Source organism: Canis lupus, chromosome 30, assembly GCF_048164855.1.
Source record: "Canis lupus baileyi chromosome 30, mCanLup2.hap1, whole genome shotgun sequence".
Classification (NCBI taxonomy): Eukaryota; Metazoa; Chordata; class Mammalia; order Carnivora; family Canidae; genus Canis; species Canis lupus.
Genome location: NC_132867.1, coordinates 23,232,148 through 23,249,195, shown reverse-complemented (window position 1 = coordinate 23,249,195; position 17,048 = coordinate 23,232,148). Strand labels below are relative to the sequence as shown.

The 17,048-nt window shown below is 32.8% G+C and overlaps 1 long non-coding RNA gene across 7 annotated transcripts in view; it reads right to left on the bottom strand.

The window, feature by feature from the left end:
• LOC140621505 (uncharacterized) overlaps positions 1–17,048 on the bottom strand; it is a 324,736-nt gene that overhangs the window by 99,849 nt on the left and 207,839 nt on the right. For all 7 annotated transcript variants that reach the window (XR_012021239.1, XR_012021235.1, XR_012021237.1 and 4 more), the window contains 2 exons: positions 6,789–6,840; positions 5,713–5,842 (listed from right to left, as the gene is read on the bottom strand). This is a non-coding gene — a long non-coding RNA (uncharacterized lncRNA). The remainder of the gene's footprint in view (positions 1–5,712; positions 5,843–6,788; positions 6,841–17,048) is intronic.

The following is a 17,048-nucleotide window of genomic DNA, read 5'->3' as shown; positions in this document are numbered from 1 at the left end:
TTAAGAGTTTTAACACACACGCTTATCCATTTGGGGTAGAAAGCCAGATGGTAATTTAGTCTGAATATAGCTGAAAACATTTCAGATTCTTATAACAGACTTATATGTTCATTGGTATAATGATTAAATAACACAGCTTTTTATCAAGACATTTATATTTTGAGAATACCAGATTACAAATTCACATTTCTTTATTATGTCCTATTATTAGTGTATTCATTTCACAACTATCTTAAAAGTTTTTCTGCTATGCCGACACTGTACTACACATTAAGAATGTAAACATAAATAACTATGACCCCAAAGTTTAAGATTCACCAGACTAATAAAAGTTGGATAGACATAAACCCAGTTCAGTGCAATAGGTGTCTCACCAGTTTTACTATATGCCTTTTGTTACCCTTGAATTTAAATCTGTTTTTGGAAATTACCAAAAAATTAAATAAATAAAAGAAATGGGAGAAGGTTATGTATATTACTTCCTAGAAGGAATTAATTTGAATTGCAAAGCTAGAGGCAATCATAAATTAATTAAAAATAATATTCTCAGGAAATTTAATGAACTTTTTTTGCTACTTTATAAGTTTAGTTTAAATCATTTGAAAGTATACATTTAGAATCATTTAGTTAATAAACCTAATTATTCCTCAGTGTCTAGCTACACATATTAACTTTCTTTATGATTTATTTTGTTATGATAGATATAACAGTTCATTAAAATTACAGATACACCAACTTGTTCAAACATAAAAATATAACTAAGGAAAGGAACTGTTTATCAAAATGTTTATAACCCATTATAACTTATTCTCTAAAAAATAATCAAGACAATTTTTAGGTCCAGGGTCCAGAGCATCCAGCATTGTTATTTACACTTATTTAATAATGAAATAAGAGGGAAACCATTGCTAAGATATATCCCCTCTTCATTATAAGTATTTTCAATGTTCTTATGTTGCAATTTTATTGTATCATAGAATTAATAAACATATACTTAGTCATTATGGAAATCAAATGAAAAGTATAATGAGATACCATTCTTATATGTTAGGATATCTATAATCAGAAACACCCTCAATAACATGTATTTTCATGGTTGTGGAGAAATTGGAATCCCTCATACATTTTTCTTGAGAGAATAAAATGTTTCAGCCACTTTGGGAGATAGTTTGGAATCTCCTCACAATTATTAAACTTAGAAGTACCCATGACCCATCACTTCCAGTCCTATGTATACTATCATGAGAAATGAACACATATGTTCTATAAAAACGTGTACATAGGGACGCCTGGGTGGCTCAGTGGTTGAGCATCTGCCTTTGGCTCAGGGTTTGATCATGGAGGCCCAGGATCAAGTCCCACATCAGGCTCCTTGCATGGAGCCTGCTTCTGCCTCTGCCTATGTCTCTGTCTCTCTTTCTCAGTGTCTCTTATGAATAAATAAATAAAATCTTTTAAAAATTAAAAATAATAATCAAAATGTATACATAAATGTCTAAAACAGCATAATTCATAATAGACAAAAATCTGAAAAAATAGATGTTCACCAATTGACAGATGAATAAACTAAATGCAGCATGGCCATTACATAGGTCATTATTTTTAAATAAATGGAAATATGGAGATATACCACAATGTGGATGAATCTTAAAACCATGCTAAGTGAAAAGAAGCCAATATGATTCTATTCATATTAACTGTCCAGGATAAGCAAATCTACAGAAATAGAAAGTAGACTGGTGCTTTTCTGGGGCTTGGAATAGAAGGCAGAATGGGTATGGGTTTCTTTTAGCGGTGATTAAAATGTAAAATTAGATTGTGGTCGTGGTTGTACATCTCTGTGAATTTACTAAACACTATTGAATTATATAATTTGAATCAATTTTATGTATGTAAATTGTCACTCATAGCTACATAACACAATTGTTATAAAGAGATAAAAGGAAACAACAAGTGCAGGAAGGTTTAACAAAAATGTGGTAGAATAGATTGAAATGTTTAATCATAGATCTAGGATTTGAGGAAAGGAAGTTTTAACTGTGCATTAAAATCACAGTGAAACATGAAAAAAAGAACAAACAAAATAAAACCTCTAAAGTACTATGGGAGTTGTTAAAAACAATTCTTGGTATACAATGGAATACTACTCAGCAATCAAAAAAAAAGAAATCTTGCCATTTGCAACAATGTGGATACTGGAAAGTATTATGCTAACTGAAATAAGTCAATAAGAGAAAGATAATTATCATTTGATCTCATATGTGGAATTTAAGAAATGAAACAGAGGATCATAGGGGAAGAGAGGGAAAAATAAAACAAGATGAAATCAGACAGAAAGACAAACCATGGAGAATCTTAATCAGAGGAAACATACTAAGGGTTGCTGGAAGGGAGATAGTGGGGGCACTGGGTAACTGGGTGTTGGGCATTAAGGAGGGCACATTATATAATGAACACTGGGTATTACATAAGACTGATGAATCACTGAACTCTATACCTGAAGCTAATAATGCATTATATATTAATTAATTGAATTTAAATTACAAAAAATAAAATGGTTTTCAAAGACAAAAACAAAACAAAAAAACAATACTTGGAATCTTCCAGATTCTGGGACTCATTTTAAGAAGGACTGAAACCTTAGATGTATCAAAGTCCAGCTTGACAGGTATTAGACTTTCCTTACCCATTAATATGTTGGACATTCAAATAACTCTGACATACGTATAATTAATACTCATTTACTGGGGAGGTAAATGGAGTTTGAAAATGATCCCAAGTCATCCCAATAGAATTAAAACTGCCCTTCTTACTTTATCTCAAAAGCATTTCTTCTTCCCTGTATGTCATGCATTTAAAACCATTTATTTTCTGTTACAGAAAATAACATTGTTGCAAATATATCTAGGATTCTGAATAAAATTTGAATGACTTTACATCTTCTGGGAAACCTATAAATACAAGACCAAAGGAAGTCTATCAGTAAAGGGTCCTATTCTCAACTTCTTCCTCTTCTTTTTTTTTTTTTAATAAGTTTTCAGCAGTTGAGCCATACTGAAACATAGTGTTTGACTTTCTTACTAATTTCTTCATTATTTCTTTCAAATCAGAATGGAGTGGACTGGAGATATCCAATCATTATGTCAACGGTGCCAATATTACATTTCAGCCCAAATTCTGTTTTATGGGTTACTATCTTCATATAGCACAGTTCTCTACACTATAAAAAGTGAAGCATGAACTCAGGGAGGGGAGTCTCTTGCCTTACATTCATCTAAATAAAGACAAACCGAAGGTACTTTGACTCGTAAGGACAAATATATTAGGAATAATTCGATGTGATGATTACATGTAGGAAGGCTTGAAACTTTTCAGAAAAAATGTATATCTATTACACACTAGAATATTTGTGATGACTCAAAGGGCAAGAAAATTAGTTTTACAAAGAGTAAAGTAGGACAAATATAAATTAAATGACCTGTCCAAGGACACCTAAATCTGGTAAGTGAGAGAGTCAGGAATTCAGTGTTTTTGCTGGCTCCTACAGAAGACTTTTCCCATCTCACTAAAATGCTTCTACTTATATGATTATATACAAATTAAAAAGAGTATATAGGAAAATAAAAATGTTTATTTTCTATTTTAAGATATATAGCAAACCATCTCTAATTAAACAAATTGAATTAGCCGAAATTATACGTGTTCAAGTATTTTAAACTTATAAAGTCATTATATATTTAATGACTCATAAGTCAATTCCAGAAAACTTTAACATTAATTCAAGAAGAAAAGTATTGACTCTGACAAATTATCTATGCATACAATTAACTAAAGAATTTACTGGTATAAATAATTTTTCTACTTTTACTTTGAATAACTGTGAGGATATTATAATCATCTAAAAAATATTGGAAAGATAATACTAAATATTATTGAACACCCAATTCCCATATGGTGAGTTAATTGGGTACTAACTCATCTTATGAACCAGGTCAAGTAGTTTTTTTCCTCATTTTTAAATTTTGTTATGTTGTCTGGAAAGAAATATAATTCAATAAATTCAGTGTTTTCACTAGTAACACCTTGTCCTGATAAATATATTCTATTCTTTCAACTTCACAGTTTTATGAATGATGACTTCTGGTTCCTAACTCTAGTATCTACATAAGCTAAATTGATCAAAAGCTTTGATTTACATACTAAAATTGGCAAAAATAAAGTTAGGGTAAATTTTATTCATATATATTTTTTTTTGGTTGTTACTAAGTACATTCATTATTTTTATTTGAAATTTGTTTTTGTCTGATTAACTATTTGAATTATTGGCATTTTTGGCTCTAATTTCAGCTGAAGGAATTTAAAATCTTCAATTGGCAAAGGATTAGCATTCTCAGTCTTAAAGCTGGCTTTGTTAAATTGATCAAAAATATTTAATTGCAAACTAGAAAGCTATATATTTATTTAGTTAGTTAGTTAGTTATTCAATTTTTTACTAGAAAGCTATTTAAAGCAGAGAATGAAGCTAATATAATCCTGATATCAGTACCTAATAAAATCAGAGAAAAAGAAAACTTAGATATTACTATATATGTATTAGACTGCAGATAAATAAATCTATATATCTAAAAAAACTTAACTCTAGTACTTTTAGTACCCATCCAAAGAGTATTTTTTGAAGTAGTCCAGTGTTGAGAGTACAAGCACCCACAGAAGCAAATTCAAACCCTCTGGCTGAATAACCCTACCAACACAAGTAAAAACAAGTCAAAAACAATAGCAACAACAATTAACAAACACAAAACATGCATCACACACATACAAGGCTTTACAAGTTAAAATCTATTGAAGCATTAACTTACTTAATGAGACCTCAAAATATTGTCACCTATTAGAATTACTGAAAACATAAACAAATAAAGGTGATTAGATAATTAAAGAACTTAAAAGTGCTATTTCCTTTTAAAAAAGATTTTATTTGTGTGTGAGAGAGAGAATGGGGGGGGTAGCAGAGGGAGAGGGAGAAGCAGACTCCTCACTGAGCAGGGAGCGCAATGGGGGGCTCTATCCCAGGACCCTGGGATCATGACCTGAGCTGAAGGTAGATGCTTAACAGACTGAGCCATCCAAATGCCTCTAAAAGTGGTATTTCAAAATATTAATATAAGAATTCATTTCATAAAAATACTAAGTAGATTTTTTAAAAATGCAGCTTTTTAAACTTGTTAGTTGAATATTTTAAAAATGTGAATAACAATTTAAGCAATAAAATAGGTACAACAGAAGAGAGAATTAGTATATAGAAAGAAAGCTAAGAAGGCATTCAGAACACGTCAAAACAACAAAAGCTAAATATTAAGTATTATAGAGAGATTAAGAGACATGGAGTAAAAGTTGATAATTAAAATGAAATTCCATAGGAAATGAAAGGTAAATGGATTGAGATATTTCTAGATTAAACTAATAATATAAGCAATGATTTGCATGAGTCAAAAATTTGCAATTATGGTAGATGAGCATAAACGTATACCCAAATCACAGAACCATACTATGGTTGGTAGCCTAATGGTCCTCTCAAAAAGTCTATGTCTTAATCCCTAGAACCTGTGAATATATTACTTTATGTGGCAAAGGTACTTTGCAAATGTGATTAAGATGGAATATCTTGAGATGGAGACATTATACTAGATTATCCAGGGTGCTCAATTTACTAACGTAAATCCTGAAAATCTGAACACGTTTTCAGCTATAATCGGAAAGATGTGTCATGAGGGCTCTGTTTGTTGTTCCTGCTTTGAAGATGGAGGAGGTCCACAAGCCAAAGAACACAGGCAGCCTCTAGAAGCTGAAAAAGGCAAGGAAAAAAGACTCTTTCCTTACGGCTTCCGGAATGGAAACAGACTTTTTCTGATTGTTTTTGGCCCTCATGGCACCCCTCTTGAACTTCAAATCTATAGAACTGTAAGACAATAAATTTGCGTTGTTTTAAGCCACTAAGTTTGTGGTAGTATGTTATACAGCAGCAAAAGAAAATTACTACATATATAAAAAGGTATCTCTTAAAATATTAAAAGAAAAAAAAAAGACAGCTTTCAAAAAAAAATAAAATTAGACTGACATTTTACTCCTCAAAACCATCAAAGGGATTAAGTATGTGAAATGACATATTCAAAGATCTGAAAAAGAACAACAACAAAAAAACACTTATCAACCTAGAATTGCATATCCTGTGAGAGTATCACTCAAGAATGAGAGCGAAGCAGAGATATTTTCAGCTAAACCAAATTCAAGTGAATATACCACCAAACCAAAACAAAAAACAAACAAAAAAAGCTTGTGGTTCTCAAAGTATGGTCCTTGGACCAACAGCATGGACATTGCCTGTGAGATTTGCAGGGGTAAAAAATATAATATGATTCGGTAATACAAAATAATTAGGAAATTAAGAGACAAAACGAGGAAACAGAAAAAAGAGGCAAACAAAAAACGGATTCTTTTTTTAAGAATTTCTTTGTTCATTTGAGAGAGAGAGAGAGAGAATGAGGGGAGAGTAAGAATCTCAAACAGATTCCATGCTGAACAAGGCAACTAATGTGGAGCTTGATCTCAGGACCCAGAGATCATGACCTGAGCTGAAATCAAGAGTTGGACAGGACATTCAACCAATGGAGCCACTCAGGTGCTCCAAAACCAGATTCTAAGATGCAGAGAACAAACTGGTGACTGCCATATGAGATGTGGGGGAAGTGGGGATTGAGAAAATAGATAAAGGGAGTTGAGAGAACACTTACCGTGATGAGCTTTGAGAAATGTATGGAATTGCTGCATGATTATACTGTCCACCTGAAACCAATATAATACTGCATATTAATTAATAGTTCAGGAAAAAAATAGATGTAGAAAAATTTTTGATAAAAGTGGAATTATCCATTCATAATAATAGCTCTTAGCAAACTAGAAATAAAAAAGGGATTATAGCTACTTAAAAGTAATCCACACCTACAGAAAATTTGTATACAATAGTAAAACTTTGCTCCCTCCTTAAGATGAAGAATCAAATAATGTGCCAACTATCATCTTCCATATTGAACTAGAGGAGTTACACAGCATAAGGAGATAGTATAGATATAAAAATAGAAGAACTGAAAATGAAAACAAAAATAGTATATATTGGTAGATGATATAATTATATGCACAATCATAGCACAGAGCAAATTGCTTCTTAGTTCAGTGCATTTATCAAAATTTTCTGTTTGTAACAAATGCTTATACTGTACCCTAAATATCCCCTTGCTAATACAACTATTTGACACTATATATATTCTAGCTACCTTATTGATTATAATGGACTTCTTTCCCATGACGATTAAATGACAAGATATGACAAAATCTCAGAGAACAAAATTAACTTACTCTCAGATCTGGTTAGGTAACAACATTGTGAATATAAAATGATCATCTGACAGTCAATCTTCATTGAATAAGCAAAGCAAACCTAGATTCTGTGAGTGGTGAGTATAAATATGTGGTAACAATAACACGTGGAGTGCTAAGGATTACTTTTTAAGTGTGCTCATGTGTGTATGAAGTGAGAGTTACATAATTATCCAAATAAAGGAACTAAAATTATTTTATCATAAAATTTTCTCTTCCAGATTGAAAAATATATTCTATTTTTCTTCTCATGAAAATTCTACTTTTAGTTTAATGAAGGATATTGAGATATTATTGTGATTCCTAAAAGCATAACAAACATTTGATATGGGGTATGTATCACATGGACGTATAGATACACTTGAGTATACAAAATTATATTTTTAGATATACATTGCCTACAATAAACCCATAAACATACAAGACCATTATATGCTATGGTAATAAAAGCTTCAGGATGGGGTATTGATAAACTATCAAGAAAAGCAAAGGTTCATGTCTCAAACACCATTGTGCAAATAAAAATTACAAATATCCTTTTCTATGTGTAATTTAATCTAATCCACAATGCAGAAACAAAATAAATTATTTTTTCTCACTGCAAAAAATTTGAAATTAGTAATATATATCTTCATTATTTTATGAAGACATCAGATTTAGCTCAATTGTATAGATGGCTAATTTTTACAGTGTGATTGAGTTTACTTTATTAGCCTGATTAATTTGAGAAATGTCAAGTTAATCTCTCAGTGGTATAATATTAAAAATCAAATTCATCAGTTAATTAATTAATTAATTAATTAGTTTTAAAGATTTTATTTACTTATTCATTAGAGACACAGAAAGAGAGAGGCAGAGACACAGGCAGAAGGAGAGGTAGGCTCCATACAGGAAGCCCAATGTAGGACTGGATCCCGGCACTCCGGGATCACACACTGAGCCAAAGGCAGATGCTCAACCTCTGAGCTACCCAGGTGTCCAGTTAATTTAATTATTTAAAACACTTGTTATGGAAAAAGCATTAGCTCTACAAGAATATCAAGACAAAATTCACTCTTAACCAAGTATGCCTAATGCCATTTATTCAATGCCATTCATCTTTCAGATGAAATTAAAGTGGTGGACAATAAACTTTGTGGATAAACATGTAATATGTAGTATAGGTAACATATATAAAAATATATGTTAAAATTATTTTTATTTTTGTATAAACATATGTAAAATATTTCTTATTAAAAAAGATTTATTAATTTGAGGGAGTGAATGAGAGAGAGAAAGCAGAGGCAGAGGGAGAAGCAGGCTCCACCCTGAGCAAGGCCCCTGACATGGGGCTCCATCTGAAGACTCTGAGATCATGCCCTGAGCTGAAGGCAGACGCTTAACTGACAGAGCCACCAAGGTACCCCTATTTCAAACACTATATAAAATATTCCTAAGTAATAGCGACTCAAATTTGGTATTTTTCATAAGAAACAAATCTATTTTTATAGAATACCCAATAATGTACAAGATCTTTTATTGAAGCACAAATTATTGATAAGGGATGACACATTTCATCTAATGGGTTGTTTACCTGTGGTAGTAGAACATTTTCATTAAAAATACTTATTTAAAAAAAAAAATAAAAAAATAAAAAAAATAAATAAATAAATAAATAAAATAAAAATACTTATTTTAAAAAAAATGTTTTCCCTGGTACCTAAAGGTGAAAGTATAATAAAGGCGCCTTCTGACAACCATTTTTGAATTCATCTGCTGAGTGAACTAATTACCTACTCACAGACATCTCAATTAATTAAATCCAACAGAGGAATTTTAGAACATATCTCTTTTGAAAGATAAAGTGCTTCTTGGGTTTATTGAATTTCATTTCAAAAATGAAGAAAGTTAGAATCCAAGAATGCTGTTAAAATGGTTATAAATGGTCAGTGAGGTAGATGGAATCAGACTGCAATATTATTTGTATTCTGACCAGAGTAGATGTATCTTTGTGTCTTTGTATGGAAAACTTGTGGGACAAAGAAGCTCAGGCTACAAAATCTTTAAATTGTATTTACATAAGAAATAGTCATCCCAACATAATTGTTCACATTTAAAAGTCATTGTAAATGCACTTTTATCAGGATGCCTGAATGGCTCAGTGGTTAAGTGTCTGCCTTTGGCTCAGGGCATGATCTCAAGGTCCTGGGATTGAGTCCCACATTGGGCTTCCCACCAGGACCCTTCTCTCTCTGCCTGTGTCTCCTCCTCTCTCTCTATGTCTCTCATGAATAAATAAATAAAATCTTTAAAAATAAATAAGTAAATAAATGCACTTTTATCTTATGCAAATGAACAGAAGTCAGTATTAAAGCAATTGGTATAGGGTGCTGTTGCTGGAGGTATGATTACCTTCCTGCAAGACGGTTTTCCAGAGCCACTTCCCTTAGCTCTGATAATAGATTCAAACAGCAAATTGACTAACCAATTTCAGAGAGAATATCCAGGAAAATATACCTTAACATACAGAAGACCAAGAACATGTTACTGTATTCCAAAATAGGTAAAAATTACTGGGCTTATCATAGGTTTCTTCTTTCCTTTTACTTAGCAGATAAAGGCAGGGTGTTAACCAAGTGTACTTGAAGAAAGAATTTTCTGGAAGGAATAAAATTGTGCTTAGGGACTGTTGATATCCTTTATAGAAGGTCCTCAGGAAAAGGACTGTCATTGGCAAGGGACCCCTGCATCTCATTTATATACCCCTTGTCTGCATTGGCAGGTACTCAACAAGCAAAGAGGTTCTTGCAGGAGAAGAGTTGATGGATAAAAAGAAAATTGAACTGAATATAAAGAATATGGAAAAAAATGAATATAAAGAATATGGTACCTTAATAGATAAACCATTTTCATATTCAGTCAAAATAGTGGAAGCATGTTTTATACTTGCTTTTCAAATTGAGACTGTGAAGTGCCATTATAGAGTCTGAGAGGGAAACAATCAGTTACTGAAATGAAAGCCCTAAAATTTGCAGCTCAATGGCTGTCACTTTATAATTAAGTACTTGTTTTTCATTAGAAGTTAACAAAGCATTTTACTAGTGAGGAACTGATGAAGATACATAAAACAGCCTCATAGTATTCTTATAATTAGCTTATGAAGAACTGCTAACATATATTAAATGCCATGATAATATTGACATTTCTATCCTGTTTTTTTTCCATTTCTGCTGTTATATTTTAGCACCACAAGTTGGAGTGAACACTTTTTATTGGAAATCATTTTGCAATGAGGACTTGGCCCCTATGACAATTCATTACTGACATTCCAAAGATACATGGGGCATTTTTGTCTGTCAAAAAGTAGCTAGTTTAATATATATTTGTGAGAAATGCAAATAGCAGATTAATAGGGTGTAGAACAGGACTTTATTTGTCTTTATTTGACTTTATAGTTGCAGACAGGACTTTATTTGATTCTTACAGGTATGGTTTCAAACAGGGCTTTGTTTTAACACTTTAGTGTTTTCTTGGCCATCAGTGAGCTCACTTATCAGCTGCCCCACTCCTTCCCAAACAAAAGGCTTCTGTGATTTGGGATGAAGATTGCATTGAATCTATATACAGATTTGTGGCAAAATAGAATATTATGTTAATTGTTCCAATCCATGCGTATAATATATCCCTACATAAATCTACATCTTTTAAAAATTTCTCTCAATATTTTATTTTTCTATTTTTATATCTACATTTATCCGAATTAAATTTTAGAGTCTCTATAATTAACGTGAACTCCACTCAGGGTTTTGTTCCTACAGTTAACAAAAGTTTCATTGAAATATAATTCTCTTTCATCATGTTACTTTAGTGAAAATCAAGTATATCCACTTATGTAGTCTCTGTTTACTTTCAATTTTATGTAGACTATTAATAGAGTATGATGTTCCTATCTACATCAGGACTCTTATATTGCAATGGCAAAGAATAACAGACATGTCAGAGGCACAAAGTATCTATATTCTGACAGTGTTGTTTGGGATTGAAGCATCTGTTAGCAATGGCTTCTTTATTATTTATTCTTTTTTTGTGTGTCTACTTAAAAGTTGAGCATGATCTGTTTCAATCAGTTGTACTTGAAGGCCTTTCTTTTCATTCCTTGTGATTTTCTCTTGTGAGGTACTCAGAGCTGTAGCAGACTCCTCTCTAGATCTACTATAAAGTCCTTGGTGTGTTGCACATCCTCAAAGAGCATTCATAAATAAAACCCCTAAGATTTCAGTATATCTAGAGTACATTAACAGCCCTCATAAATTCCTGATACATTTAGAAATGTATCTGAAGGCTTAAAAAAATCAGAAAGCCCAATTAATAATAGCTTAGGTGATTAGGTATTTCTTTCCCCATGTATACCAACCAAGATCTCAAGGGGTAGCAGCCAGGACTTGTGCAATTTTTCAGCAATACCATACCCTTCTTTCTTTCCTCTTCCTTATACTTAGCAGATTGGCCTAACCTTTTATGGTTAAAAAAATTCAGATTTCACTTTCAGTTTTAAAGCAGGAAAAAAGTAAAACTAAGTATCACCTATTCTGGATTCACTATTTAATAAGAACGCACAAGTTTTCATAAATACCTTGCCTCCAAACCAGGAAACTTGTTTAAATTTTGTTTGTAGCTACTACATGGAAACCGAAAAGACATATTTATGCTTTTCCCAATTCTATTGTGTGGGCAGATAAGGAAAGATTTTGGGGGTGACTCGGTGGCTCACTGGTTGAGCATCGGCCTTTGGCTTCGGTTGTGATCCTGGGGTCTTGGAATCAAGTCCCGCATCAGGCTCCCTGGAGGGAACCTGCTCTCTCTCTGCCTATGTCTCTGCCTCTTTCTCTGTGTCTCTCATGAATAAATAAAATAAAAAAAAGAAAGAAAGAAAAGAAAGAAAGAAAGAAAGAAAGAAAGAAAGAAAGAAAGAAAGAAAGAAAGAAAGAAAGAAAGAAAGAGAAAGAAAGAAAGAAAGAAAGAAAGAAAGAAAGAAAGAAAGAAAGAAAGAAAGAAAGAAAGAAAGAAAGAAAGAAAGAAAGAAAGAAAAAGTTAGTTTTTGGTATTGGCACATGGTTCACAAAATTGTACTATCAGCTTAAAATCTTATGATCATAGATAATTCTAACAGTAGCTGACTCTTTTTAGCAGTATTTCATCTGTGTAATAGTGATTGATATCACATTCCTACAAATTATCATAGCCTTTTTGCTCTTTTTAGTCCTGTAGAGGTTTGAGACCAGTTAACTGACATTTGGTGGAGGATACCTTTAGTCTTTGTATGTATTTTCTTCCAGCACGTATGAGAACCCAGAATCATCTAATTTTTCCTCCCATCAGAATTAATACTTGTGCATCCCAGGTGGCTTGGCGGGTTAGCGCCGCCTTCGCCCAGGGCGTGATCCTGGACACCCGGGATCGAGTCCCACACCGGACTCCCTGCGTGGAGCCTGCTTCTCCCTCTGCCTGGGTCTCTGCATCTCTCTCTCTCTGTGTCTCTCATGAATAAATAGATAAAATCTTTAAAATAAAAAAAGAATTTATACTTGATTGGGAGACTTGGCAATAAATATAGTTTAAAACGTGTTTTCTTAATCTTCTATAGGGTATCTTAGAACAGTAAATGATTACATATTTCTCACAATATGCCAAGTACTCTCTGATAGCTTGATAAATATTCACTCATTTAATCCTTACATAAACCATTTGACCTTATTTTACAGTAATAAAACTGTGGCCCGCTAGAGCTTGAGTGACTTCCTGGAGGTCATTTATGCAGCTCCTGGCAGAATAAGAGTTCAAAGCCAGGCCACCTGTCTCCAGAGTTGCTTACACTTGACTATTTTGGCAGTGGTTCTAATCTCTTCACATGAAGTTGCAGGGGATTCTCCAGCATCCCACATTCTCTCAATTGGTCTAGGCAAATAAAATTATTAAAAGGAAACGACATCGTCCATGAATGTTGTGAAATTGTGAAGAAACATTTAAAGGTCACTGCATGAAAACCAAATCTTTCCTTTTATCATGGTATTGAAATTAATATGATACAAAACTCAACAATCTATTTACGGCATGTTGATTAAACAAATGTTTTTAAACTCCATTGGAGCAGTTTTGAGAGTGAAAGGGTATGGTATTAAGCCAGGACAATAGGCATAAAACAGAATTATTTCCTGCTAAACTTGGACTTTTCATCATATATTTAGGTCCTCAATACATTCAGTCGAATTATTTTATTTCTTTACAATAAACTGAAAATTCTGATTTAAATGATTCATCCAGGTTTTCCTAAAGCCTGAACTCATATTTAGAAATACACCTTTTCATTTCATGGGGGTAAATAACTGTCACTTGTACAACTAGTATCCATAATCGTGAGCTTGTTTCTGATTGTCTTGTCATATTCCCTACTGCTATAATTGTATTCATTATTCAATCTTTGGGACAAGAATAAAAGCAAACCCATGGAATAGCACATTATGAAATAAGATAATGATCCTCAGCTTTGAAAACTATGGTTTTGAGATGTCTTTAATGTTTGTTTTCTGAAAATGCCTCAGCCTTATGAGGGTGCCAGGGTGATGTGTATATTATGTGTATATTATGTGTATATTATGTGTATATTATGAGGGTGTCAGGATGATGGGACTATTAGCACAGCACTGTGGTAGTGAGTCATATTTCTTAGAGGAGTGAATATCTGAACAGTAATTGGGCAAAACAAAGTGAATTAATTAAATAGATGTGCTTATGTTTCTCTTAGCAGTATGATCCCCAAATGCATTCAGTCTTTTGCACTCACCCTTCCATTTCTGGAGGAAGAAAGATGTAATACATGAAGCTCAGCTCTGATCACATCATTACGCTGTCTCAAAGGTTCAGTTCCAACTCCATGAATAAAATCTAACTTTTTAGCCATACATTCAAACCCTGCAGAACCCAGTCCTCTTTAGCCCTTTTTCATACTCTGTAGCACATATATTTTCCTCCACATTTTAAAATTTATGAACCAGGAACGAATCTCACAGTCATCCATTGAGCAAGAGTTTCTCTTTACAGTTAAGATAGTTCCTGTTGTCACATTTCCAGGTTCACTGATTTTTCTTCTACTTTGTCTCATCAGTTTTTAAGATTATCCAATGCTATTTTTATTCAATAATTATTGATTTTTAACTCATGAAATTCCATTTGATTCTTTTTCATATCTGCCTTCTCTCCTCATTATATTCATATTTTTTCTTTAAATCTGGTCCATATCTAGAATAGTGATTTAATTTTTTTCTAATTATAATATCATTTCTGGGTTTGTTTCTATTAAATGATTTTCTTTCTCATTATAGGTCACATTTTTCTGATTCGTCACATTTATTGTAATTTTTATTTATTATTAGGCCTTTAGATTGTCATATTTTGGAATGTTTAGACAGTTGTTGTTGTTGTTGTTTTTAAGATTTTACTTATTTGAGAGAGAGCACAAGCAGGAGAAGTGGCAGAGGGAGAAGGAGAAGCAGTCTCCCCACTGTGCAGGAAGCTCCATGAGAAACTCAATTCCAGAACCCTGAGATCATGACCTGGGCTGAAGACAGACATTTAACTGACTGAGCCACCCAGGCATCCCTAGACTGTTGCCTTTTTAAATAAACTTATAATAATAATAATAATTAGTAGTAGTAGTAGTAGTGGTATTTGGTATGCATTTGGATTAGCTGCAGAACAAGATGATACTTTTCGGACCTCGTTTTTATGCTTTATTTGGCAAATCTATTTTAATCCTTAATGTGAAAGCAGGGTACTTGTGGAGTTTTTGCTGGAAGAGGTATTCAATAATGTCCTTCCACTCATACCAGTTACCAATTGAATATTTCCAGACTCTCCATGAGCACTGAGTTTTATTGATTTCATAGCACCTTAGTTGTGGCTATTGCCTATCCTCATGGAGTTCCCCTTTGCATGTGCAACTCAGCAGTCTGCAAAAACTCAAGGAGCCCTGTATCTTACCTCCATATTTCCATTCTCTTTGGTCCCATGTCCCACAACTCCCAGTCATTTCAGTTGGAATCTTCTTTCTTTCTCTTCAAATCAGAGAGACTGCTATGATCTTTTAGGGTATTCCTTCCTTGTTCTTCATTCTGGAAAGTGGTGCCAGGTTGATAAACAAGGGTGATCATGGAGATTTACCTACCTGTTTCCTTTCTTTTATTGGTCACTCTGCAGCACTGTTTGAAAATAACTGTTTTATCTATTTTTTCCAGGTTTCTGCTATAAGGTGTGAGGACAAGTTACTCACTCTATCATGGACAAAAGTAGGAGTCCTCAATATGATTATAATGGAGAGAGGTTTCTAGTTTCAAGATAATTCCCCATAAAGATTATATCATCATTATTTCCTTATCTTCTTGCATCCAGTGCTGTTGATGTCAGTTTCTTTGTAAGTAACCCTTTTTTTTTATTTTACAGTATATTTCATAATATTTTAAATTATTATTTTCAGTATCCTAACATTACCCTATAGTCTTAGAAGTTTTTAAAATTATTGTTACTACTTTTGTTTTAATTATTTGCCTCTGTTCTGATATTTTTTCATTCCCTCTCCTACCCTTCACTTTTTTTCTTAGTCTTTCTATTTTGCAACTTCTGATGAAATTTTGTCCTTTGGAAGGTGTCACTGGGAGACCAAATGGAGGAGATAAGGAATAAGCCTCCTATTCACTGTTTCAGGTATTGTCTCAGATAAAGACATCTCTTTGACTCCAGTTGTTTTGTTTTTTAACGATTTTATTTATTTATTTGAGAGAGTAAGAGAGTGAGTGAATAAGTACAAACGGGGGAAGGGGCAGAGGAAGAAGGAGAAGTAGACTCCAGAGAGTCTGACTCCCCTTGATACCAGGACCCTGGGATCATGACTGGAGTCCCAGGCAGACTTTTAACCAACTGAGCCACCCAGGGGGTCCTTGACTCTAGCTCTTGAAGGAAAGTCTACACTTCTGTGTTCTTTGTTCCTGTTCATTACTGTATTTTTTCACTCTGTTATCTTGAAGCCAGCTGTGACACTAATGCTTTTCAACCATGTCAATCAAAGATACATTTTTGTTTGTCTTGTCACATCGTCTGATATGACACAGAGCATTTAATTAGAGTATCAGAATAATTTTATATTAATATAACAAAGTAATTGATGAGTTTTAAAAGTATTTTTAAAAACATTTCTTGCGTATATTTTCAGCTGGATAAAGATAGATACTATTTACAAGACAGATTGGACAAATTTGCCAGCTCTTAGAGGAGGGCTGATTCCTCCAGAACATTTTAAATTCAGTGTATAAATAATTCTTTAGTCTATCAGTTCACTATTTTTTTCTGATATGACTCATCCCTTTCACTTACTACCAATAATTCCTTCCAATTTTACTAAAAAAAATCAATGAAGCATTTAAAATGAAAACTCAATTTTCTACATTATTTAAGATTATTTTTTTAATATAGAAAGATTTTCCTTACAATTATGAGAAAAATTGAACTAAAACTTATGTAGAAAATTAACCAAGTGAACCAAATGAATCAAATTAATTTTTGGAACTTATCAAAATCTTATTTATATA